We start from the raw sequence: 24,347 nt of genomic DNA, 5'->3' as shown, positions 1-24,347 counted from the left end.
GTCAGCTAGTCTGGCTCCTAGGTATAAGCACCTATTAAAGTTGCACCTCTTTTTACCAGATCAGCCTAAAATGCATGCTTCATACTGGAGAGAGTAGATCATATGACTGGCTGCTCCTGTGTAACATAAAATATTGATCAGATTAAAATAAATTCATACAAGGGGGCAAAAAGATGTTAAAAAGGAAAAATTCTATCTTAGCGTTCAAATAGGATTCGGCCACCAAAAAATACTCATTTTCTGAGTGTAAGAAGCAGCAATACAGTTAAGTCATTTTCGACTGTGGACTCAGAGACATATGTGGAGGAGGAACAGTTTTATGTAAGGCAATGTTTCAAACAAATCAAGGTTGAACATCCCCTAGAAGCCAAGATGACTAAACTGAAACTGTCATACTTTGGACATATCATGAGAAGACATGATTCACTAGAAAAGACAATAATGCTTGGGTGGGTAGAAGGCAGTAGAAAAAAGGGAAGACCTCATTGCAGGTGGATAGACTCAATCAAGGAAACAACAGCCCTGGGTTTGCAAGACTTGTATAGGGTTGAAAATGACAGGATGATTTGGAGGCCTTTCATTCATAATGTTGCCATAAATCAAAGAAGACTTGATGGCAGTTAACAATGGTGAGCCAATCCTGCTGCATTAGGAGCTTTTCTATTCATGCAATTAAAAGTAGTTGAAAGCATGACCATTGGTAAGAAAACAACAAATAAACAGTATAGCACATTTTGAAAGACTCTTCCCCCCCCCCCCCCCCCGAGAATTAGTCTTCAAAAGCATACTGTAGCATCTGGCTGACCAAAGCAAGCAGTCAGATTCCAACATTTCTGATTCTCTGGTCTCATCCAGCTGGGATTTCCTTGTGGCAGCCTGGAGTATCCTGGGCCCACAGCTGCTACAACATTGCCCCCATGATGTGGCCCTCTGTTCCTGTGCTGGAGTGGCTATCTGCACAGGCATCCCACTGAGGCACCTGTTGCATCCACAGATGCCATGGGTCATTTGCTTTTGAGGTCAGAATGAAGCATCCAGCAATGATCACATAGCCTGCCACTTTGTACTGTCCTGAAAATGAGCAACCCACAGTGGTGGCAGACACACTGGGTAGCTCAGTGGCAAACCTGTGCTGACATCTGCCCCAGTGTGAGAACAGAGGACTCCAAGGAGGATCCACAGTAAAAGGTAGATTTTTAAAACTTGTATTAAGGGCGTTAGACCCTGGTTCTGGTGCAGAACATGCCAGATGTTGTCTAGACTGGTTGCCCCAGAACTGAGGTCTGGGCTGTGCAGAACTATGCCAAAACAGGAGGCAGGCACTTTTAGCCCTAGTGGTGAAAAAAGTTGACAGTTTCTAAACCTCCTTTTAAATTTACTTTTTAAAAGTCCCATATAGGAAGATGTACCAAGAATTTCCAAATTTTGGTAACTTTTTCAAAACTGGCCTGAAGTAAAAATGTTATTCAGCCATAGTAAATACTTCATTAAATACCAGGAAATACTTCATTAAAAATTAATTTGTTATCCCAGTTAATTCCAGTGTTTCTGTTTCACATCTAAAAACCGTCCTTGCATTTTCCAGTCTCAATTACTGCTGTTAAATCATTGCAAGACTCTGTTCTAACATCCACCCAACCTCCATCAACCCATACCCCAGTCCTCACCTTATAGAAACCTCTTAACATATTTCTCTTCAATTGGAGGAAATAGTTTTGAGCTCTAGCTTAATGAGGATACAAAAAAGAAAAAGGAAAGGAAGGAATTAAAAAAAACAGGAAGTAGAAAACATAACTATAACATGGGAAAGAGGAAAACAAGGCATTCAATCACACAGAAGGAAAGTAGTCTTATTTGTGAAAGTGGAAAGGTGTGGTGGCAATTATTGCCTTCTGTGTGACTAATAGAAAGAAATGAAGTCATTGACTTCTAAATGTTAGCTAACAGTACTTCAATACATATTTATAATGAGAAATGGAAAATGTCATTCTGTGGAGTCAGGTTTTCCATATCATTCCCACATGTAAATTCTTTTTAAATTGGTACATATCTATACAAACAGAATATTTTATTTCATTTTTCTGTAACAAATCATCAAGGCTATGATAATCTACTGCAGCAAAAAAACAAAACCAAACTGTCTTGTGCAACACATTAAGGACTTTAAAAGGTGTATTTATCTGTACACCTTTGGAATGACAAAACTCTATGCAAAGCTGATCCATATACATTGGGAATACAATATGATATGATGTGCATGTAACGTGATGTAGAACTTGTTCACAGAGCTAGATACCATCGACCTTGTAATTTGTAAACAAAAGAAACCAAAATGAAAACCCTTTCTCTAAGGAAAGTACTACACATATCTTTTAAACTGCAATTATGCCTGGGGAGAAAAGCGTTTTGGTGAGACTTATTGTACGACAACACTTCCAACCTGCAGTTGCTGCATCCCCTAACCACAATTAGGGCATCCTTTTTCATTGATGGAGGAAACCTATCAATAAGCTCCCAACAGTGCAATCCCCCAGGTGTGAAATGTCACTTTCAGGGCAGTTGTGTTATTGACAGTCACATGGTATCAATTTCACATCTTCTCCCCCTGTCCCCCCTCTCACTCACTATTCCCAAGCAGCCTGATTAGCTTTTATTTTCCCACTATTTCATTTTTTAAAAAAAACCTTTTTAGTTACATTGCTGTAGCAGAGCTCTGGAATTGTGCGAGTTAAAATAAAAATACCCAAAGGCATGCTGGGCAGGGCATAAGGCAGGGAGACAGCTTAAAGGGGATTCAGGATGAGAGTATGTTGGTAGCTGCAGCCCCAGTCATGCAATTCTGAAGGCATGTGAAATTTGGCCTCTGAATGTGGTATGTTTCCTTCTCCCCCCCTTTTTTTTTTAAACTGATGTAATTGCTGAAAGAATAGTGCTTGTATGGTAAAGTGTATGGTAAACTGTCACAAGGCCATTAAAGGCATGAGTTTCCAAATTCATCCAAGGTATCTTTCAAAAATCACTTTCCCTCCTAGACTGAACTTTATTGAAAGTTTATTCCAATTTCTCTAATACTCTCCACAAGTTCCTTAATGCTCCTGTTTGATCATTCCTAAAATTTAAATGCTCAAATTCTTTACAGTCCCTGCAAGACTCATATTTTAAAACAACTGATCAGACACATGTTGTAGGTGCAGCTTTTGAAACAGAGATCTTTGTCCCTCGTGAATTTGATGCCCAACCTTGTTGGGTAGAGCAAATGGCTATTCTTTACCTTTCACAGGGCTGGCTCAATATATTTTACTGACTGACATAAAAAACAAGAATGTGTCTCCACCTGCATTACCCATGAAGGCACTACCAGCCAGCTGAAATGTGAAGACACTAAACTGTATATTTTTAGTTTTCTTCTTTAGGTTTGTGGGGTTTTCCACATTTAGCTGGTAGTAGTGAATATTTGCCTACTTACTGCCTGCCTATCTAGTGTCCGCCACACTGACACTCTGTACTGTACTTTCTTTTTAATCACTTCTTTTCATCTTTAGCTATGTTTTTCAGTGTGGCTATATTTAGAACTTTGAACCTGGGGAATGCTTTTAGAGGCTTTATCATGGTGTTCAATTTAAATTAACACAGCAATTTTCCAAAATTAAAGGTATATCTGCTTGGTTGTCTCTTTGGATGATTCTGGAACTAGCTAAGTTGGCTGCTACCAGTAAACATTGATATGGTTTCCAGGACACAGATTCAACCGAGATCAAGTGAGGGAATAAGGAATGTCTGCATGAAAGCAAAATGATACCAGTAAATGGTGCTAACACACTTTAGCACTTTTACATAACTCCTAATAATAGTAAAGAAGGCTCAGTGAAAATGAGTGAAAAATCAATTTCTGATATGTTGCATGCATCTAGGTGCGACACTTGATCAGTGGGAGGATAAAAAGGAAAAACACAAAAGAGGAAAAGCTGTGATATTTCAAGAAAGAGTTTGGATGCAGGTGTAGAAATATACTAGTAAAATCAAGACAAAAAGAACTGGAAACAATACTTCCAGGCACTGTTTTCATTCCTGGATGAGCCCTGAAGTAGGCAAAATCCTTGGCAATGCCAGGAGTGTTCAGGAAATACTTGCAGACAAAGAAAATGTCATGTGTGTTTCCAAAATAAAATTTTGGGACTTTCTGATACTTTTTTTAAAATCACCTGGAGGAGTTTTTTGTATTCTCTGTGCTTGTAAACTGCACACACAGATTAGGGAGATTATCGCACTGCGTTCTGAGACCGTTCTCATCACGTGATGAGAACGGAACGCATTTGAGTATACCGCACGTATGTGTTCCAATCGGGTTCTCAGAACGCTTAAATGTGTTCCAAATGTGTTCCAGGAGGGTACAGATATGAATGTGTTCCCAGAGAGCTGGAACGGGATGAGAACGTTCCAACAGAAGTGTGTGCGATATTCTTATGTGTTCTCAAATCCGTTCTCTCATTCCTCCGTCTCCTGATTGGCTGAAAGAATGACAGGCAGGGAGGGAGGCAGGCAGGCGAGCGACTGCAGTGAGGGAAGGTGTGTGTGTGTGAGGGGGGAAAGAAGGAGGGAGGGAAGGGAGGAAAGTTGGGACAAGTGAGAGAAGAGGAAAGAAGGGAAAGAGAGAGAAAGAGAGAGGGAAACAGGGGGGCCAGAGCAGAGAGCAAGAGGGAGAGGGTCTGGCTGCTTCTGCGGGGGCCTCTAGTGTCATGTCCAGCGGGGCTCCTGTGCTGGCAGCCTGCAGGAGGCAAGGATGGCACGGATGCCCAGGACCTTCTCCTCCTTCCCTCCAGGAAGGAACCCACAAAAGCTCCTCTGTTTGGAGCAACACACAAAAGCAAGCAAACAACTCCCAGAATTCCATAGCAAAGAGCCAGACAAGAATTAAAGCGGGGAGGGAAGCTCACAGGCCCCACCTGGAATATTGTGTCCAGTTCTGGGCACCACAATTCAAAAAGGACATTGAGAAACTGGAGCGTGTCCAAAGGAGGGCGACTAAAATGGTGAAAGGTCTGGAAACCATGCCCTACAAGGAACGACTTAGGGAGCTGGGGATGTTTAGCCTGGAGAAGAGAAGATTAAGAGGTGATATGATAGCCCTGTTTAAATATTTGAAGGGATGTCATATTGATGAGGGAGCAAGCTTGTTTTCTGCTGCTCCAGAGACTAGGACCCGGAGCAATGGATGCAAGCTCCAGGAAAAGAGATCCCACTTCAATATTAGGAGGAACTTCCTGAGAGTAAGGGCTGTTCGACAGTGGAACACACTCTTTCCTCAGAGTGTAGTGGAGTCTCCTTCCTTGGAGGTCTTTAAGCAGAGGCTGGATGGCCATCTGTTGGGGATGCTTTGATTGTGATTTCCTGCATGGCAGAATGGGGTTGGACTGGATGGCCCTTGTGGTCTCTTCCAACTCTATGATTCTGTGATTCTATGAAGGCACACATTACATGCGCACACACACAGGAGGCAAAAGGCTGACAAGCAGCCAAAATGGGGAATTGGGATGACAGCAGAGGACTCTTCTTTTCTAACCGGTTTAAAGAGCTGCTATGGCTGCCGGGGCTCTGCCCTTGGCCCAGTCCCCTCCCTGGCAACTTGCTTTTCTTCGGCTTGAAGAGACCTGCATGGAGCTCCTCCTTCTTCCCAGCCTTGCAAAGGAGGTTTGGGATGTAACTTGCATCCCCATTTCTCTTTCTCCCTGCCTTCCTCCCGATCCCTCCTTCTTCCCTCCCTTCCCTCCCTCCTCCTTTCCCCCCTCTCTCTCTCACACACACCCCTTCCCTCACTGCAGTCGCTCGCCTGCCTGCTTCAATGCCTCCCTGCCTGTCATTCTTTCAGCCAATCAGGAGACGGAGGCGGCCTTGGTGGAATATGTTCTCGGAACGGTTTCAGGAATCGCTGTGCGGTAAAATGCAGTTCTGATCACGTTTTGATCACGTTCTAGTTTACTAATGCAGTAATATCTGTTCCAGGAACGTTCTCATCACGTGATGATAGGAACGGTCTCAGAACGCAGTGCGATAATCTCCTTAGTCTTAGTTCACAAGGAGTAGATGCACAGCATAGACACAAAGTACTGAAAGGAGCAAGCAGTATGTGGTAAATATACGCACACATACACACATATTAAAGACAATCTTTTAGGTGGCTATCAAGCCCCCATGGAGTGACCCCTCTGCAATGCGACAAATTGTTTACTCTGAAGGAGCTGCCATGTTTTTATATTTCATGTATTTGTGTAAAACAAAATCCTAAATATATGTTTTATTTCCCTGTGAAGTTTAATAGACAATTCAAAGACTCAGGCCTATTACAGACTGCCCAAATAAAACTGCTTCGGGTCGCTTTGGAGGTGTGCTGTTTAAATGGTGCATGGGCCCTAAGAGTCTGGAGGTCGCGCCAAAGCCACACTCCATTCCTAAGCACTGGAGGGAAGCTTTGGTGCAGCTTCCGGATTCTTTGGATGCATGCATCATTTAAACAGCATACCTCCAAAGAGACCCGAAGCAGCTTTATTTTGGCAGTCTGTAACAGGCCTTAGATTTTCTAAATGTCAGTTTGGATTGGAGGTTCCAAAGTTAGTTGGATTGGATCTGGATTGGTCCAAACTGAATTGAGGCCCAATCTAGATATCTGAACTGAATCAAGACCCTGACAAAGCCCTATTCTGAAGATTATGAAAAGGCATTTTTGACTTCCTCCTAGAAGAGAAGCTTCTGTCAATTTCTTCTGAGGAATAGCGTTTTAGGGAAGACCAGCCATTGTACTTGTGGGAATTTATTTTGATGGGTTATTCCCCCCCCCCAAATCTCAAACACTGAAAAGCAGCAGAGATGTTTGTACATTAAATCTCCGCACATAGAGCTATGTTGTTGACTTATGAATGGAATCTAAGCACTTGGCTTTCTGAAAACTGGACCCTAGAGCTCTCTTTATCCTTATCAAGTGCATTTGAAATTCGTGTAATTGTGGTTTTCCCTAAAATGGTTAGAAGGTTTACTGTAGAAACACCATGCCAAGCTATACTCTGGGGGACAAAAGCTTTTGTTTTCACAAGAAACAAAGCCTCCCAAAGCTTTACATTCCACTTCATGGTAGAAAACGTTTTCTTGCTCGTTCCAGTTCTTTTCACAATGTAATAGAAATATCTCCACAGCCTAGAAGGACGTGGATGCATCTCTGCACTCAGCAATGCATTCAAAATTATTATCCAAATCTTTACAGAGCCAGTCTCAGAATGGCTTAAATCAGCTTGAAGTACTTCTTATAGTCTGTTGGAAAGAGGAAAAAGTAACAGAAAAATCAAGTGTTTTTTTAACAATTCACCAGGCTAATTAACACTAAAAACTGACCAAAGAGATGTCAAACAAGTGACCTGAGAAGAATATTGCACATTTGGGTTGTCGGCATCTGAAAATAAGGCATTAAGAAGGCCTCCAATGAAGATCTTAAGGAACAAGCAAGTTCAGATGACAAGCAGATGGTCCCTCCAGTGCTCAATCCTAAATTGTATTGGGTTTCATGCCTTAAAAACAAAAATACCCAGATCTTGTGTAATGCCTTTAAAACAGTAATTATTTTCTCCTTATGCAGAGTTACTGTTAGTTTTGGATGCCCACCTTGGGAGGAGGGTGGGACCCTACTGATGTAGATGGAACGAGGGAGGGGATTGGGGAAAATCTATTCATAAATTCGTATGTATACATTTATATGTATAAATTTAGAGCAGAGATGCTTTGTAACACAGCTGTCTGCCGCCATCATGTCTAGCTAATCCCTGAGGCAGAACATCAATACCCCATTTACAAACATGAATTTAATGGCTAAACAGTTCCACCCCTGAAAGCTTGCTAATTAAAGCATGGGTAGAGCTACTGAGATAAGGGGGGAGGGAGAAACTCAGTCCAAAGTTTCTTGTGATATAGGTAGATCAATCTACATTAGTAAAATAATGGTAATTAACCTTGTATGCTACATGCATTTGTAAGGAGAATGTTGCAATATGGCAAGGTAATGTCAACCACACCCTACCCTATTATTGTTTTTCTTTTCACTTTGTGTAAGGGTCTCTTAAGTTTAGGTTTGGTAGCATGTTCATCACCAAAGACTTAATGGTCAGGTAAAATGAGAGGAAAGCAGGTACCTAGGTCCATGTCACTGACTGTGTAATCTTATATATGACTACTCCGAATTAATTCCCACTGAGTTCAGTGGTGTTTACTCAAATGCACTAAAAGAAATGGGAATACCACCACATTTGATTGTCCTGATGTGTAGCCTATACTCAGGTCAAGAGGCTGCCATCAGAACTGAGTACAGAGAAATGGAATGGTTCTCAATCGGCAAAAGGGTCAGACAAGGCTGTATACAATGCGCCTTCTTTTACGTGGGGGATCCGTTCCAGACCCCCCGCCACGTAAAAGAAGTAGCGCGTATGCTTGAGCCCCATTACTTGTGGTGGCGGGCGTGTGCACACCATTGTTTCTTCCGGCACACGGCTTCTTCTGGCACTGCTTTCAGCATATGCTGAAAGCAGCGTATAATGCGTGGGCACACTGTACTATCACCTTAGCTATTCAACCCGTATGCAAAAAGCATTGTACTCAGAGCAGGCCTAGACTCAGATGCAAGAGGAGTGAAGACTGGAGGAAGGAACATAGCCTAAGATATGCAGATGACACAATACTCCTAGCAGAAATCAACAAAGATCTGCAGCAATTACTTAAGAGGGTCAAGGAGGAATGTGCCAAGGTAGGCTTTATAATGAACATTAAGAAAGCAAAAATATTGACCATGGAATTCATATTAAAATTCATCCTAGATAACAAGAAAATTGGAATAGGCAAGGAATTTCCATACCTTGGATAAAACAATGAGCAGAACGGAGAAATTAGAAGAAAGTTAGGATTGGGAAGGGCAACTATGAAAGAACTGGACAAGTTCCTAAAGTATGCTGCATTGGCTTGGATGGAGGGGGGAAGCACTCCATGAGCAAAAAAATCAATCATTTTCTGGAATATTTTGTTTCTCAAATTTTTGTTTGTTTCCAGAAAGTCAACTGTAAATCTAAAATCAAAAGCAAATGGCCATCTAGATACTGTTGGGCTACAATTCCCAAGTGCCTTCACCACTGGATATATTACTAAGACTGATGGAATTGCAGTCCAGCAATGTCTGGAGGACCACACATTCCCCATTCCTGTTGCTCATGGCAAGTGGTTGAAATTGGGGTGCACTGTTTACTACAAGGTGTGGCTGATGATGCCTTAGCGTATGCTAAGATGGGCTACACCTGATTCTCCAAATGACACTGATCTCCAGTTTCTATCAGCTTTAGCCAGCCTTCCTGATGGATGAGGATGATAGGAGTTTTAGTCCACTAAAATCTAGAGCTGGAGCTCACAACTGCAGCAGACCCCAAATCCTCTTTCCAGCCTCTGGGACCCTCCAGAGCACTTGCAGGGTGGGGGTGAAGCTGGTGCAGATTTCAGGAACCTGGGCTGAAAGGGTGTCTGGGCCCAAACAATGTTACATGTTGTTGTTTTTCACAGTGGTATCGTTATTTGTCTATTTTTAAATTATTCATTGTAAAATCAGTTAATTATAAAGAAATGAATATTGACTTACATAATTTGAAATCCCATTTAAGATCTTTAGCCAGCCTGTTAGGGACTCCAATCTGCAGCTAGGCAGGCCACAAAAGGAAGTTGAACTTCTCAGCAGTCATTCCTGCCACTGCCAAGCTGAAGCCATGTACCAGGCTACTAAAGGTAGCCATTCCCCCTCCACCTGCTGCACTCTGGGAATCACTTCCTCAGATCCCTCCCTTTCCTGCACAACCAGGAGCCCCCTTCCTACACAATGTAAAGCTACCACACTAGCCCAGAGGTGCTTGGCTGGCTGGCTGGCTCAGCCACAGTCACCCAGTTGCATCTTCATCCATCACATAGATCTATTGCCAATTAATAGCCAGGAGGACTGCCAGGAAAAAAAAAAATCACCAGGGCTTGAACCCACTCTCAGTAATCCTGAACACCTGTGCTATGAAAATACCAAAAATAACAGGAACTCAGTGGTAGTCTCAAGTTCACTTCCAGTTTTGAAAAACAAGTCTTTTAAAAATGTTAAATAGCATGCAATGAGGGGGAGGGGGGACTCAATTAAAAGGTGAATTTCCACTCCTGGAGACTCCCAGTAGAGGCTATAAAGCCATTTATTTCTCTGTTGGTTGTGGAAGGGAGGATGGTCTGGGGAGACTCGAAGGACTGAAGGTCACAGTTTGTATATCCTTGACCAAAAATGTGGCAGATGCCCCACTCCATTTTCAGTAACATTGTATGTCATCTGCTTCTGCGTGAATCTGGCAACAGAATGCGCACTGTGGTGAAAGGGGAAGAGAGGACATCTTGGCTTAAATGGCCAGTTTGCAATCCACCGAGTCATTTGCAGTCTCACTTGAATTGCTTCCTTTTATGTGCCTTGTTTGGTTGGTCTCTGAAGTTTGAAACAAAACAAAATATTTCACATAAGTCATCCCCCAAAAAGAGGCAGATGATCAGATCTCACCTCTGTGTTGATATGAGGAGAGTAATTGAAGTCATCAGTCCTACAAAAACTGGCCAGCAAAAATTATTACAGCAAATGTTGTCAAGGGAACCACTGGCACTCAGACAGCAGAGGAAAACAAGTTGTTTGATGATAACAGACCACAATGTCCAAGAAAACCATGAGGTGAACTATAAAGAAATGGGTGTAAAGTCTGAAATTATGCTGGCCTTTCCTCGGTAAATTACCCTGCTGGTACTGTAAAGAACGCCCATATGGAATTGATTACATAGTTCAAAGGACTCTTTATCATGCGGCAAAGTCAGTGTATCAGAATTCTGATGTCATACTTTCCACACTTGGATGCCTGCAGGCTTGAGACAGATTGGGGTCTTTCCTTCCTCTCCTTCCTGTTGGGAGAAAGCCTGTGGTAAATTACAGACCAGGCTGGGAGAAAGAGAGGAATAGACTTGGTCAGTCCACTGGATAGGAGCTCACCATGCATTCTAAATATTCCGTGATGGAAGAAGAGTTTGGAAGATTATGGTTTCAACTTGCAAGGAGATAGACAGCAAGAGATTTGTCACACAGCAAAACAAAGCAGAAACAAAGCAGGACAGTAGCAGCTCTCTCGTCTTCCTCTGGCAGATGGTTGTAAAGGTGCGTCTTTTTTCCAGCTAGAAAAAAATCCATATGACAAAAGACACACTTTTTCAGTCATCTTTCATGGGAAGGTAACTTAAATACCACAATGTCATGCAGTAAGGTAGGGAGAAAGCTGTACTTCTTCAGCCCCATTTCCACTTTGTTTTCTTGTGCGATAAGGCTCTTTGTTAGTTTCAGTGTTAAAAGGAAGAACTAGGAAAAGGAGGGAGCAAGCAGCTTCTTTGAGACTAATTATATATTTCAGCACAGACTTTCATGAATTCCAATCAACTTTATCAAAGGCATACTGGGGTCTGCAAAGATGCTTAGGCTGAAATATAACAGTTCTTCTCAAAGGGGCTGCTCTTTTCCTCAGCTTCTCCTTCTTGGTCCCCTCCCTCAGGAAACTAATTATATAACATGTTACAGACAAGTTGCTAGTTTGTCATCCCATTTTGCCATCTTTTTTTTTCTTGCAACTTGGTATGCTACTCACTGCTTTCTCTTATTATTTTTTGTTATCAATTAAGAGGAGGAGGAGGAGGACAATGACGACAACAAGTTTCTCTTAAAATGTAACTTTGCTCCACTCTTGTGAAGAAAAAGTAAGTTTTTACTTATGTCCAAGCTCTATGTAGAACTGCTAGCAGTACAGAACAGTGTCCATCAACACCTATACTTTCAACTAGTTTGCTTGCTAGATCATGTAGCTATGAAGCAATCTCTTCACTGGGCTTTGCCTCTCTTCAGCTGTTACCTAGAAGCCACTGCACCATTAGGTATGTGTCTCTGCTTTTTCTCATTCTTCTTCATTTCCTTTGCCTTTTATGTGGTATCTTCCGAGAGCAAATGCTAAGAGAGCAAGGGCCTTTCTGCCTCATTGGTGATCCACAACATTGCATTTTGGCTGTCCAGAAATGTCACTTCCAGACACCATTTTGCCTGATTTTTTGGAAAGGGGGAGTGGACTTTCTTTGGAGGGAGGTAAACTGCCCCATTGGCAACCAGTTTGGGGTGTTTATGGCCAATTTTGAGGTGAAAATGACATCAAAATTGTGCAAGCTTTGCTTTCCAAGGGCCACGTGCAACTTGCAAGCAACACTGTGCCCACCTGTGTTCAAGATCATGAGCATAAGTACAAGGACTCTCTTTTTTCTCCCTTTTTAAATGATGTGGAGTACACTCTGAAAGCCTTTCCAGTATTATAAAGTAGTGTATAAATCCAGGCTGGGGCCTCTGGCCCTCTTGCTTCATCTAGCCCAAACCAACTCTGTGGGATTCTCCCAATGGGCACACTGCCTCCTTCATGGAGGGATGGCCTCCATCATCACTGGAGGTCTCCACTTTTGTATGGCATTTTCTTCTGCTAAAAGATTGAAATGCTTCTCCTACGGCTTAGTTGCAGTAGGAAAACAGGAAAATCGCATTACAGGTGGAGAGACTTAGTCAAGGAGGCTACAGCTGCCCTGAGTTTGCAAGATCTTTAACAGGGTATCGCTCTGTTATGGCTGTCGCTCATTTACAGACTCTCCTTAAGTCAAAGCCAAGTTGACAGCAGCTAACAACTACAGCAAAGCTAAAATATACTGGTAGTTTTTCCCCAGTGTTCTGCCTTTAGCTTCACCCAGAGCTAGAAAGTGGCCTCTCAGAACTTTCTGAAACTGAATTCATTCCCATGTCAAATATGTCTACTTAGCTACTTGAAAGTAAATTCCACTGAATTCAGTGGGGATTTCTCCCAGGTAAGTTGATATAGGAGCAACGCCTTAAAATAGAGCCATTAGTCAGTGACAAAGTATTCTAGGAGGCTTGTGTTCTCAAATCCTGAGCAACACCGGAATGAGATGCTAATCTTGCCAGGCTTTCCTGAGCTCATTGTAACTTTAATGGGATCAAATGCTTTGACCTCTGTGATATCCTGCCTTACATTGACTAATTGCTCTGATATAAAGATTGAGAACGCAATTTAATGGCACAAGCAAAAGGGTAGAGGCCTCAGAGCTTCTCCTCCTTTAAAGTGTGCAGAGATTTAGTACAGCATTTATGCATTAATAAGTATATATGGGTGGTACACACAGGCTACCCCCTAATACCAAAGGCAAAATTGTTCAGACCTCTTCCTTCTGGCATAATCCCACTGAGTCACAGGACAGAGTGAAGGCTGCAACAGGCAAAGTTAAAGAACATCCAGAAAAGCATGGCAGAAAAAGCAATCCTTCCTGCTAAATGTTACAGAGCAATAAATGTATAGTTTTTGAACCACATCCTGGAAATGTAGATACATGCCCAGGCTTCATGCTGCATTTATGTGGGGCTTCAGATTTTATTATTTCTAGTTTTGCCACTGATATATGAAAGGAAAAAAATGCAAACAAGAACAGGTAGCATGGTGTAGCAGGTTGAGCGCTGGACTATGACTCTGTGGAACATGGTTCAAATCCTATCTTGGCATGTAAAAACCCACTGGGTGACCTTGAACAAGTCACACTCTCTCATACTCAGAGGATGGCAATGGCAAATCCCTTCTGAAGAAATTTGCCAAGAAAATCCCATAATAAACTGTAGGGCCACCATAAGTTGGAAATGACAACAACAAACAACAAATCTGTCCACAACTCAGTAAAAAGCAGAGCCCTCTCTCCAGTCCATCTGGTGACATCCGGTCATGGAGGGAGAGATGCAGGCCCAGCTCCATCAGGTCTGGCCTAGATTAAGAAACCGAGCTCTCCCTCCAGTCCATCTGCCTTGGTCCAGGCCTCAGAGGGAGAGAATAATTGCTAGACCTGATCTCCTTCCCTACCACCATTCCCTTCTCTTTTTGTGTCATGCCTTTTTAGATTGTAAGCCTGAGGGCAGGGAACCGTCTAATTAAATATATTAATTATTGTAAGCCACTCTGAGAGCCTTTAGGGCTGAAAGGCGGGATATAAATACCATTAATAATAATAATAATAATAATAATAATAATAATAATAAAGATTTGAATGTGCATTTCCCAAGTCTCAGTGCAACCTTCTGAGTTGACAATTGCATCATACTGGCTTCTCAGTGCTCTCCACCTTAGGTTTATGTTGCTGTTGTTTCCAGAGAAAATCCATTAATGAGAAGTAGATAGAAGAGTTACACAAAGGCGGGTTACAGACTGCCGAAAAGTGGCGGCCTGCACCTGCCCCTTTCCCCGCCGGATCGGGGCCTCAGCGGCCAGAGCGGCAGCTGCTGAGGCCCCGATCCACTGCTTTCCAGGCTGCAGGGAAGCAGCAAAAGGCCCCTTCCCCACAGCCTGGAAAGGGGTGTCCTTGGGGCTTCAAGCCCCAAGGACACCCCGCGGCGGCGGGGAGGAGGAGAAAGAGGCCGCTTGGCCCCTTTCTCCTCTGCGTCACTGGGTGCAGCCATCTGAAGGCTGCGCCCAGCGATGCAAACGAAAAAGGAGCTCCGTTTCGGAGCTCCTTTTGCGGCCGGGGAAGGGGCACACTATTCTCCCTGGTGCAGCGTGACGATGTCACGTCCGTGCCGCCCTGTATAGAGGCGGTGCGGTTGTGACATCGTAATGGCAGCAGCCATGTGGAACAGCCGCCGCCATTTTGTGCGTGCTCTGCGTGTACTAGGGTTGGAGGCGTCCGGAAAGGACGCCCCTTTCTAACCCTAGCACACACGGAGCGTGCACTTTAAGGCCCGTCAGTAACGGGCCTAAGTCTTTTGATTATTTCCAGTAGCAGCTGTTTTTTCTGGAAGCTCCCCTAGTGAAATATACAAAATATTCGTATTGCCAGACAGTGACTTTCATTATGTAAAGGAAACGATTTAATACAAATTGTCTGGAAACTTCTAATCAGAAACACACTGCTCTTTCTTGTTTGTTGCATTTATTCTATTCTGTTTCTTCTCTGATATATTCACCATGTGATGGTATCCTGATGAAGATGGCATGGCTTTCTGGGGACTCTCTGAAGGTCAGATTAAAGCCCAGGGCCGAGGTTCTCAACCCCAGCTCTACACCACACTGGTTCCTTTTCCTTCAATCACTCTTTCAATTAAGGCACAGAAAGAGCAGTGCCCAGAGAACAGAAGAATTATTTACAACAACACATCTAGCAATGCCACTATAGGAGTGGGAATGAGAGGAAGTGAAGTAAATAAGACTATGTTTACACCAGTTTGAAAGTAAAACTTAGATCCTTCCCGTACAGGCATACATTCCTACTGCATGTGCTGATCATTTGGACCTTGTGGTTAAGCATTGTTGAAAGCCATTCAGATCTTTCCACTGGGCTTTGAGTCAACTCTTGAAAGGCCATTTAAGGTTGTTCAGACCTAACAAGTGAAGAACAGATTAAAGAGGGATATCACACTGCACTTTCTTTTTAATTTACTGCCTTAAAATTTACTGTCATAACATTCTTCCCTCGCTTTAATTTGCTTTTTTTAAAAAATAAAAAAGAGGGTTCCCATTTTTGTGTGAATTTGCTTAAGCTCCTTCCTTCATCTTATTCAGGAAAGAAGCACCGTCCACAGCATCTGAAGCCCTGGATTCTTACCATTCATTTTTGGATGTGCTCCAGAAGGACACTTCCTGGGCATCCTGCCTGTTACATTCTCCATGAAGCGCTTCACTGTATTACAGAAAGTCAGGTCTCATCAGGCACAATTCCATCAAATCTCTGGAGTATGCATGCAGAATAGGCAGGAGAAATCCCAGCTTGGACGTGAAATCTTCTACAGAATTTCCCAAATTAATTTAGCAGTACCTGGAAAATATTGCTTGCATCTTCAGGAGCAGCAGCTTTTCAGATTCTTCTACTGTTGCTGATAATTATTAGAATGCTGGCTTAAATCCAGTGTATTCATTTCAATCCACTGTATCAAAAGGAATTTGTAATTCAACACTTATGTAAGTTCCCTCATTCAGTGGGTCTGCTTTGCTTAGGACTACTTATTGAATTTAACCCATTGCCATCATCTTGAGCCAAACCTGATCTAATTTCCCAATTAATTTCAATGGACATTTTAGCAATAAGATCAGCATAAAAGAGAGAGCGCATATTGCTTTATTTGAAAATGCATATCAGAACAGTCAGTCTATTATTTTAAAACACAGATCACACATTGGTCTTTCTGTCTTTTCAAAATTGTCTTGTACAATTAATTTTAAAAAAAAACTTCTAAAAATCCTAAAATTGGAGTAAGCCTGTTTTCTTAAACTTGGTGTATTATTTTTTTATGGGCCTAAATATCATAAAGGCACCAGCTCTTGTCTGATCTTGGAAGCTAAGCAGGTCAGCTCTAGTTAGCACTTGGATGGGAGACTGCCAACAAATAACAGGTGCTGCAGCCTCCATTTCAGAGGAAGGAACTGGCAAAATCATCTCTGAATATTATTTGCCTTAGAAATCTGTATAAAATTAATGGGCTCACCATACTTCGATAGGCAATGTGAAAGCATATACAAACACATTATTGTTATAGCAGCAGCCAAATGTCATATTGTTTGTACATGAAGATCTACTCTACCACTGCTTTGGACTTTATCTTTCAGTAGCCTCCTGCCAGCATGATCAATTGTCAAAAAATCTGGGAACTGTAGTCAAAAACCTCTGGAGGGCACCAAGTTTGGATAGGTAGTGAAATAACATGTGGGAATAGATGTTGATAGAAGCTAGGACTCCTGTCACATTGTCTTTATAAGTGGATTGTGGGATTTAATTGGAAGATGCGCAGTTCATTAACAATGGAAACACTTATTCCACATTTCTGATCAACATAGTCCTGGATTCTCCCGCAACCTCATGCAACTCAGTCTTGTCTGAGGTAACCCATCAGATTTACATGGCTGAGCCAGGATTTGTACCCTGGTCTCCAGAGAGAAAATTGGTTAAATGAATCAGTTTCTACCTGAATTTCTCAGATTTCAATGGTGATGAAGACTACTATGGTCACTGAAAGTCAAGCCTCTATGTACACAGCCTTCAACACTACAAGTCTATATGTCAGTGTTACATTTCCTTTGAACTGTTGTAGCTTCTCCTAATGCAGGGCTGAACAAATTTTTCCCATGTTGAGGCCACATCTCTTCTGCGTGCCATCAGTGGGTGGGGCTGAAGCCAACAGTGAATGGGATCAATGTCAAAAGTAAGGGAGTCTTCCCCTATTCATTTATTTATTTATTTATTTATTTATTTCTGTCACCTTGCCCTCCCACTCTCTTTCTCATCCACCTTCTGCTCTAGACAGCTCCTTTTCGTTGCGGCGCCACAAGCTTCATTCCTGCATGGCAACCAGACGGCCGCAGCAACAAAGCCATGGGAGAAAGGGGCCGCCCGGCCTGTTGGGGTGTCCTGGGGCATGAAGCCCCAAGGACACCTCTTTTCGGGACCACAGAGAAGTGGCATTTTGCTCTTTCTTCACGGTCCCGAAAAGCACCAGATTGGGTCCTCTGGGCTACTGGTGAGGCTGCCCTGCCCCCAACCTGGCAAGAAAAGGGGCATGTGCAGGCCACCCTGGAAGGGGCAGTCTATTCTGCACCATAGTCCGATGCTCAGGCCACTACATTACATTGGCTCTCTCTTGTATATCAGCTCACCACTAGAAGTGGGTGGCTGAAACTGGGCTGGGGATCATGTTATGGGTTCTTTGCAGATCTAGGACCAGGGGTGGGAGGAAAATACAGTACTCAAAATCCCCAATTTGCCCCCCCCCCCCGAATTTTCTTTTATCTCTGAAACAATTATGCCACATTTTTGGTTCCCCTGTGTGCATCAGAGGTTTTTCTTTCCCCAACAAGAAGTAACAATTTCTGGTTCATTTCCAGTTAGAAAGAAAGCCTTGCCTGGTCTTAAAATGGCTCTGAGAGGAAGGGCCATAACATGCTGAAATTCATCTTCACCCCCAGGGAGCACTGGGGTGGTGGTGTATTTTTTGTAAGTTTTCCAACAGGGAATATAACCCTCCAAAGTCCCATGAGAGGCAGTTTGACCCCTTTAACTACCAACAGTGGCCTAATCCTGCACTGGGTATTGTAGTTTGGTGAAAGTGCAAGAATTCTGTGTTAAGAACTGTAGTTCACAGCTCCCCTGACAAGATGCCTATTAAGTCATTTTAAGTCAATATTGTAAATATCTGCCCCTTATTGCTTATAGGAAATTGTGAGATTTTGTCTTTTGCAACTATGGGAGCAATAATACAAACTCACTTTCAGCAACGTAGATCACAAGGAAAGGCCATTACTAACAATGTGCAGCCAAATGACTTCATGGTCACGATGGTGAGGAATCTCATGTGATCACTTCCAGTTTAAGCTGGAACCTGCCATACATCATAGTTAATGGAAATGCAATGTAAATACTAGCAGATGAAAGTACATCAAAAAGGCATCCTGGGACTGTAACTAAAATCTGTCACACATTTGCTTTGCTCAGAGTCTCCCACAGTTGTCTGTTTCTGCTTAAAATTGGTCTATCAACAAAGACTCAAAATGTCAATTGAAAGTCATATGATATTATTCATAGCTCTAAACAGACAGTACACTGCAACATGGAAGACTAATTCCAGACTAAAAATTGGTTTTAATTGCTTTATATAGAATTAGATGCATTTATTTTTCAAGAACTGTGCATCACTAATTTATGGATGTAACAGCCAAATGCGGTCGAACAAGAGTTACATTTGTAATCAAAAAGCTTTAATGATATACTTAAGATATGTATCAGAAGAATTTGCAACATTATTCAAAATTCCTAACATGCTAGTTGTTACTTTTAATATGTATGCATTTTATGCATTATCATTAATATTTATGCACACTTTTATGAGCACTATGTTACTGAAGCATTATTTTAAATTAACTTTTAAAGCCTTAAAAATATGAAAATGACTAGTGGCCCCCAATGGCCAATGCCCTCTAACATTAATCTGAGTTTGGCATGAAAAGGAACGTTGGGTACTTACCGTGACACGTTCATTTCCTGCAGAGAGGGTCCTGTCCTCCTGTAATCTGGGTTTAGCTCCTCCTATTTGCTCCTGTAGGCAGGGACAATAAACAAAAGACTGGCCCCTATATAGGGAGGAGCTAGCCCCCCTGAGCCTCAGTCTTGTTCCTGCCTAAGCTCCTAGCAGGATGTTCTCTTTGAGCCAGCGAAGTTTTTCCTTTCCTCGAAAGCGGTTTGGGATTTCCTTGGCCTTCCCTTCTTCTCCTCTCTCCTGCCTTTCCCCCCTTCCTTGGTGGTGGCTATGGCAGAGGACCCTGAGAGCATGGGTGAAGGGCCATCCTTAACCCAGGCTTCCCTAGCTCAGGGTCTGCCAGCTCAACAGAGGGAGCTGGCTTCAGAGGGAGACCCATTGGGAGGTGTCTGCTGTTGCTCTGCAACTTCTTTACTACAGCCTTGGAAGCATGAAGAAGACTTAAAATGGCAAGGGCTCCCAGGATTGGAGAAAGGTCTTGGCTTTGCCAATGACTCTCCCTCTCCTCCAAAGCTGCCCCCTTTCATGGTGGGAGCACAGGTGATCTCTGCAAACAACATTGCAGCACATGGGAGCCGTGGGAAGAGATGGTGAGGGGTTTCCCCTCCATGTTTCTGTTTCTCCACATCACCTCTGCCCAGCCTGTTTAAGGCCAGGGATCAGTGAGGAAACTGGCCAGAAGTTATGGAAACTTCCCTCCTCAGCATCTCTGCCCAGCCAGAGTTCAGAGGACAGGCCAACCAAAGCCATGGCAAAGGATTTCTCTGCATCACCTCTGCCCAGCCTGAAATGGCCAAGGTCAGAGAGGCAAGCCAGCCAGAAGTCACAGGAGAACAGTGAGTACCAGGGGCCCTCTCTCTCTCTAGCCAACAAAGAACCTTTGCCAGATCTAATGCCCTCGCTCTGGGCAGGCATTGCCATGAGGCCTCTACCATGGCCATTGCAGGCACTATGCCTAGCATAAGGTTTGGGACTCTGCCAGGAGGGCAGATGGGGGCATTAACCCTTGGCCTCCCCCTTCCTTCCCATCTCTGGCCCCAATGGCACCCAGGACCCTAACAGGTGTGGGGGATAATAAATAATAATAAATGGTTTATTTATATACCGCCCTTCCAGAGATCAGGGCGGTTCACAACAGATAAAAAGTACATAAAAAATTTCAATATACAATATTAAAAATACAAACTACAAAAAGAAAAACAACAGCAAGTGCCCCCAGGTTAGATACCCATTGTCTGTGCGGTCATATGGCGGGGGGGCTTATAAGGACTAATCGGGGAATGCGATGCCAAACAGGTGAGTCTTCAACTCCCGCTTGAATTGGGCCAGGGAGGTGACTGAGCGGAGCTCTATGGGCAGCGTGTTCCAAAGGGCCGGGGCGGCGATGGAGAAAGACCTCCTGGAAGTGGAGGATAACCTCGCCCCGGGAACCCTAAGGAGTTGCTGCCCAGATGTTCTGAGGGTGCGAGGCGGAATGTATGGGGAGAGGCGGTCCTTCAGGTAACCTGGGCCCAAGCCATTTAGGACTTTATAGGTCATTACCAGCACCTTGTATTGCGCCCGGAAGCGAATGGGCAGCCAATGGAGGTTTTTTAGAACCGGTGTTATATGGCTGGCCCTGGACGTGCCAGTGACCAGCCTTGCAGCCATGTTCTGCACCAGTTGAAGCTTCCGGGTTAGGTACAAGGGCTGTCCCATGTAGAGCCCATTGCAGAAATCCAATCTCGAGGTTACCAGGGCATGTACCACAGTTTCAAGGTCCCTCTGGGTCAGGTATGGGCGCAGCTGGCGAAGAAGCCGAAGCTGATAACAGGTGCTCTTGACCGTCGCATTCACCTGAGCAGTCAGGTGAAGGGACGAGTCAAGAAGCACCCCCAGGCTGCGCACGGAGTCCTTCACAGGGAGCGTGACCCCGTTCAGGACAGGTGGAACCACCGCCATTCCTGGACCAGGGGAACCTATCACGAGTACCTCCGTTTTCTCTGGATTTAGCTTTAGTCGGTTTTCCCTCATCCAGCCCATTACTGACTCCAAACAGGCCACGAGAGGAGAGACGCCATCCTCGGTCACTGCATCAGTCGGAGACATAGAGAAAATGATCTGGGTGTCATCAGCGTACTGATAACCCCGCGCCCCATGTCTCCGGATGATCTCTCCCAGCGGTTTCATGTAAATGTTAAATAGCATGGGAGACAGAATGGCCCCTTGAGGGACCCCAGTTTTAAGGGGTCTCTCATCGGAGCACACGTCTCCCAGCTGCACCATCTGGGACCTCCCGGAAAGGTAGGACCGGAACCACTGGAGCGCAGTGCCCCCGATCCCCACCTCTGCCAGGCGTCCCAGAAGGATACCATGGTCTATGGTATCGAAAGCCGCTGAGATGTCCAAGAGCACCAACAGGGACACGCTTCCCCTGTCGATGCCCAGACGGAGATCATCGACCAAGGCGACCATGGCCGTCTCAACCCCATAACCTGCCCGAAAGCCAGTTTGAAATGGGTCTAGATAGTCCGTTTCATCCAAGACCCCCTGAAGCTGGATTGCAACCACCCTCTCGATCACCTTCCCTAAAAATGGCAGCAGTGAAACAGGCCGGTAATTATTATGCACCAGGGGGTCGAGGGAGGGCTTTTTTAACAAAGGTTTAACCACGGCCAATTTGAGAACAGATGGAAATTGCCCTTCCCTCAAAGATGTATTAATTATCCGGTGCAACAATGAGGTTACAACCGGTCCCCCCTGGGCTGCTAACCACGAAGGACAGGGATCGAGAGAGCAGGTTGTCTTCCGAACGCTTCCGAGGATCCTGTCCACATCCTCGGTACTAACCGACTCGAACTGATCCAGCTTAACTAAGTCCATCCTAATAGGTCCACCACCCCCGGGAGGGATCTGGGTGGAGACCTTGATTTTCACCTCAACCAGGAAGTGATCCGTCCATGGCAAGGGGGAAATATCAGATATTTCCGCCCACGGATTTTCCACATCAGAACAGAAGACCAAATCGAGGGTATTACCCGCACAATGCGTAGGACCCTGAATTAGCTGGGACAGGCCCATGGCAGCCATGGTGTCCATGAATTCGCGAGCCGCACCGGGTGGAACATAGCTGGCCGTGAGTGAGATGTTGAAGTCGCCCAGGACAAGTAGCCTGGGCGTCTCCAACATCAGCTCAGCGACCAGCTGTGTCAGCTCGTTAAGGGAGTCCGTTAGCGCACGGGGTGGCCGATACACCAACAGAATCCCTAGACTGTCCCTAGCTTTAAGGGTCAGGTAAATACACTCGATATAGGACGTCTGTCTAATGTGGTTCCTAGTGAGGGACACGGTGTTCCTATGTATCAAGGCCACACACACCCCCCGCCCACCTAACCTGGGCTGGTCCTTCACCGAGAACCCGGCAGGCAGGGCCTGAGCCCACACTGCATCCCCTTCAGGCCCCAGCCAGGTCTCGGTAATGCAAGCCAGATCACAACTACGGTCCTCCAACAAGTCGTGGAGGATGTGGGTCTTGTTGTTGATTGATCTGGCGTTGCACAGGAGCAGCGACAGGGTTTGTGGCACGGTTGGAGCGACCCTCAGGTCCCTTAGGTTGGGAGGGGGACCGGAAGGAGAGATGGATATGAGGCATCTATCTCGCCTTCCCCTGGAACGCAAGTCCCTCCTCCCACCACCATACCATACCTTTTGCAGACTGGGAAACACATGGTGGTGTTGCCAGGGCTCCTACACATTCCTTTTGAATTCTTATAATGAGATGGTGTGTAAGGAGGCAGAGGATTCCTCCTCTGTGATGCACAGACACATGGCTGTAAAGGAAGCTGGACTTGGCCCAGCAGGAGCTGAAGCTTCCAACTCTAAAATGGTCTTTTTTGGCTGCCACAGAGCATCCCCCCCCCCAAAAAAAGAGCACAAAATGGCTTCATGTCCACCCCAGAGAGAGCATGGCCTCTGCCACCCACTTCTAAACAGAGGCTGGAGGGCCATCTATCGGGAATGCTTTGATTGAGAATTCCTGCATGGCAGAATGGGGTTGGACTGGATGGCCCTTGGGATCTCTTCCAACCCAGGGATTCTTTGAGAGACCACATGGATAGGAATCCTCCTGTGTTCCCTCCCCAAAAATTACAACAACAAAAAGGGGTAAAACATTTGTGGATATCATGGGTGGAGAGTTCCCTTCACCCCCAATTGTGTTTGGCTGCCCCAAACCATGTCGCTCTTGAGAGAAAAGCTTGAGCGCTTGGCCTCTCCTTTCCATCAGAGATTATCCTTTCTCAGGACACAGACTTACCTCAGGTAAATGTAGAGCCATGTCCCACAGCAGTCCCTCTGCCCTTCCCAGCTACCTATACAAGTGGGAGGGAGTTGAGGACCAAGCTAGCTTCTATCATGCAGCCAGGTTACTATAGAGCCTGCCTGAAATTAAAAGGGCTAAGCTGTAAACCCCAGCCTGAAGTTGGGGCTGTTTTAAACATAAATAAAACAAAATGCCCTGTGAGTATCAGGGCTACACTACAGGCCATATGCAGCTATCTACCCATGATTAGCAATGGTCTTCAGTCACTGCTAACTTAAGAGCAGTTTCCTCAGTGCTTGGAATAAGCCACTGCCCAGGCAGCCTCCCTTGATGGGGCAAATAAAGAAGGGGAGAGCCCCCACATCAACAGGGCTGTGGGCTCAGATTTACAAGAGATACTGGTTAACCTTTCTGGTGTTCATTTTATTACTGTTAGCACATGAGGTTTGAGTTGTGCTGTTTCTGCTCACCCCCCTCTCCTTTTTCCAGGTCAGAGAAGATGCCTGGAAACTAATTCTTCAAGGGAGGGGCTAGCCATAAAAGCCACATGATGACTTTTCTTGCCTCCTCATGGGCCTCCATCACTGTCTCCATTAGGTCCAGAGCCTTTTTGCCTTAGGTTAGAACAGCCAAAGACATAGGATGAGCACATGGTTCTACCTCCTTTGTGCAAAATGTTATCAGCCATAGCACTTCTCATTAAGAGCATATGCTTTAACAATACAGATTCATTTAAATGCTAATAAACAGGGTGACTCAAGCAAGGAGAAGGTCTCTGGTCACTCAGCAGACCTCTAATGCTTACATGCATTGAGGATCTTTGGTAAAAACATCTCATATGAGGTGATAGATATATTGGATTAAGGTGACCAACCA

The 24,347-nt window shown here is 44.5% G+C and overlaps 2 long non-coding RNA genes across 2 annotated transcripts; both read right to left on the bottom strand.

Moving 5' to 3' along the window:
- Positions 1-16,051, bottom strand: LOC149309721 (uncharacterized). Its single transcript, XR_016281848.1, has 4 exons — positions 15,754-16,051; positions 15,420-15,529; positions 1,668-1,722; positions 1-116 (listed from the first exon to the last, which is right to left on the bottom strand). It is a non-coding gene; the product is annotated as an uncharacterized LOC149309721 (long non-coding RNA).
- Positions 16,052-18,408: 2,357 nt separating this feature from the next.
- LOC149309720 (uncharacterized) lies at positions 18,409-23,663 on the bottom strand. The gene is made up of 3 exons (XR_016281847.1): positions 23,466-23,663; positions 19,160-19,231; positions 18,409-18,517 (listed from the first exon to the last, which is right to left on the bottom strand). It is a non-coding gene; the product is annotated as an uncharacterized LOC149309720 (long non-coding RNA).
- Between the last annotated feature and the right edge of the window lie 684 nt (positions 23,664-24,347).

Source organism: Sceloporus occidentalis, unplaced genomic scaffold (genome assembly GCF_023333645.1).
Source record: "Sceloporus occidentalis isolate IW3139 unplaced genomic scaffold, rSceOcc1.0.p SCAF_7, whole genome shotgun sequence".
Taxonomy (NCBI): Eukaryota; Metazoa; Chordata; class Lepidosauria; order Squamata; family Phrynosomatidae; genus Sceloporus; species Sceloporus occidentalis.
Note: the sequence above shows the minus strand (reverse complement) of the source record. Positions and strands in the feature narration are given on the sequence as shown.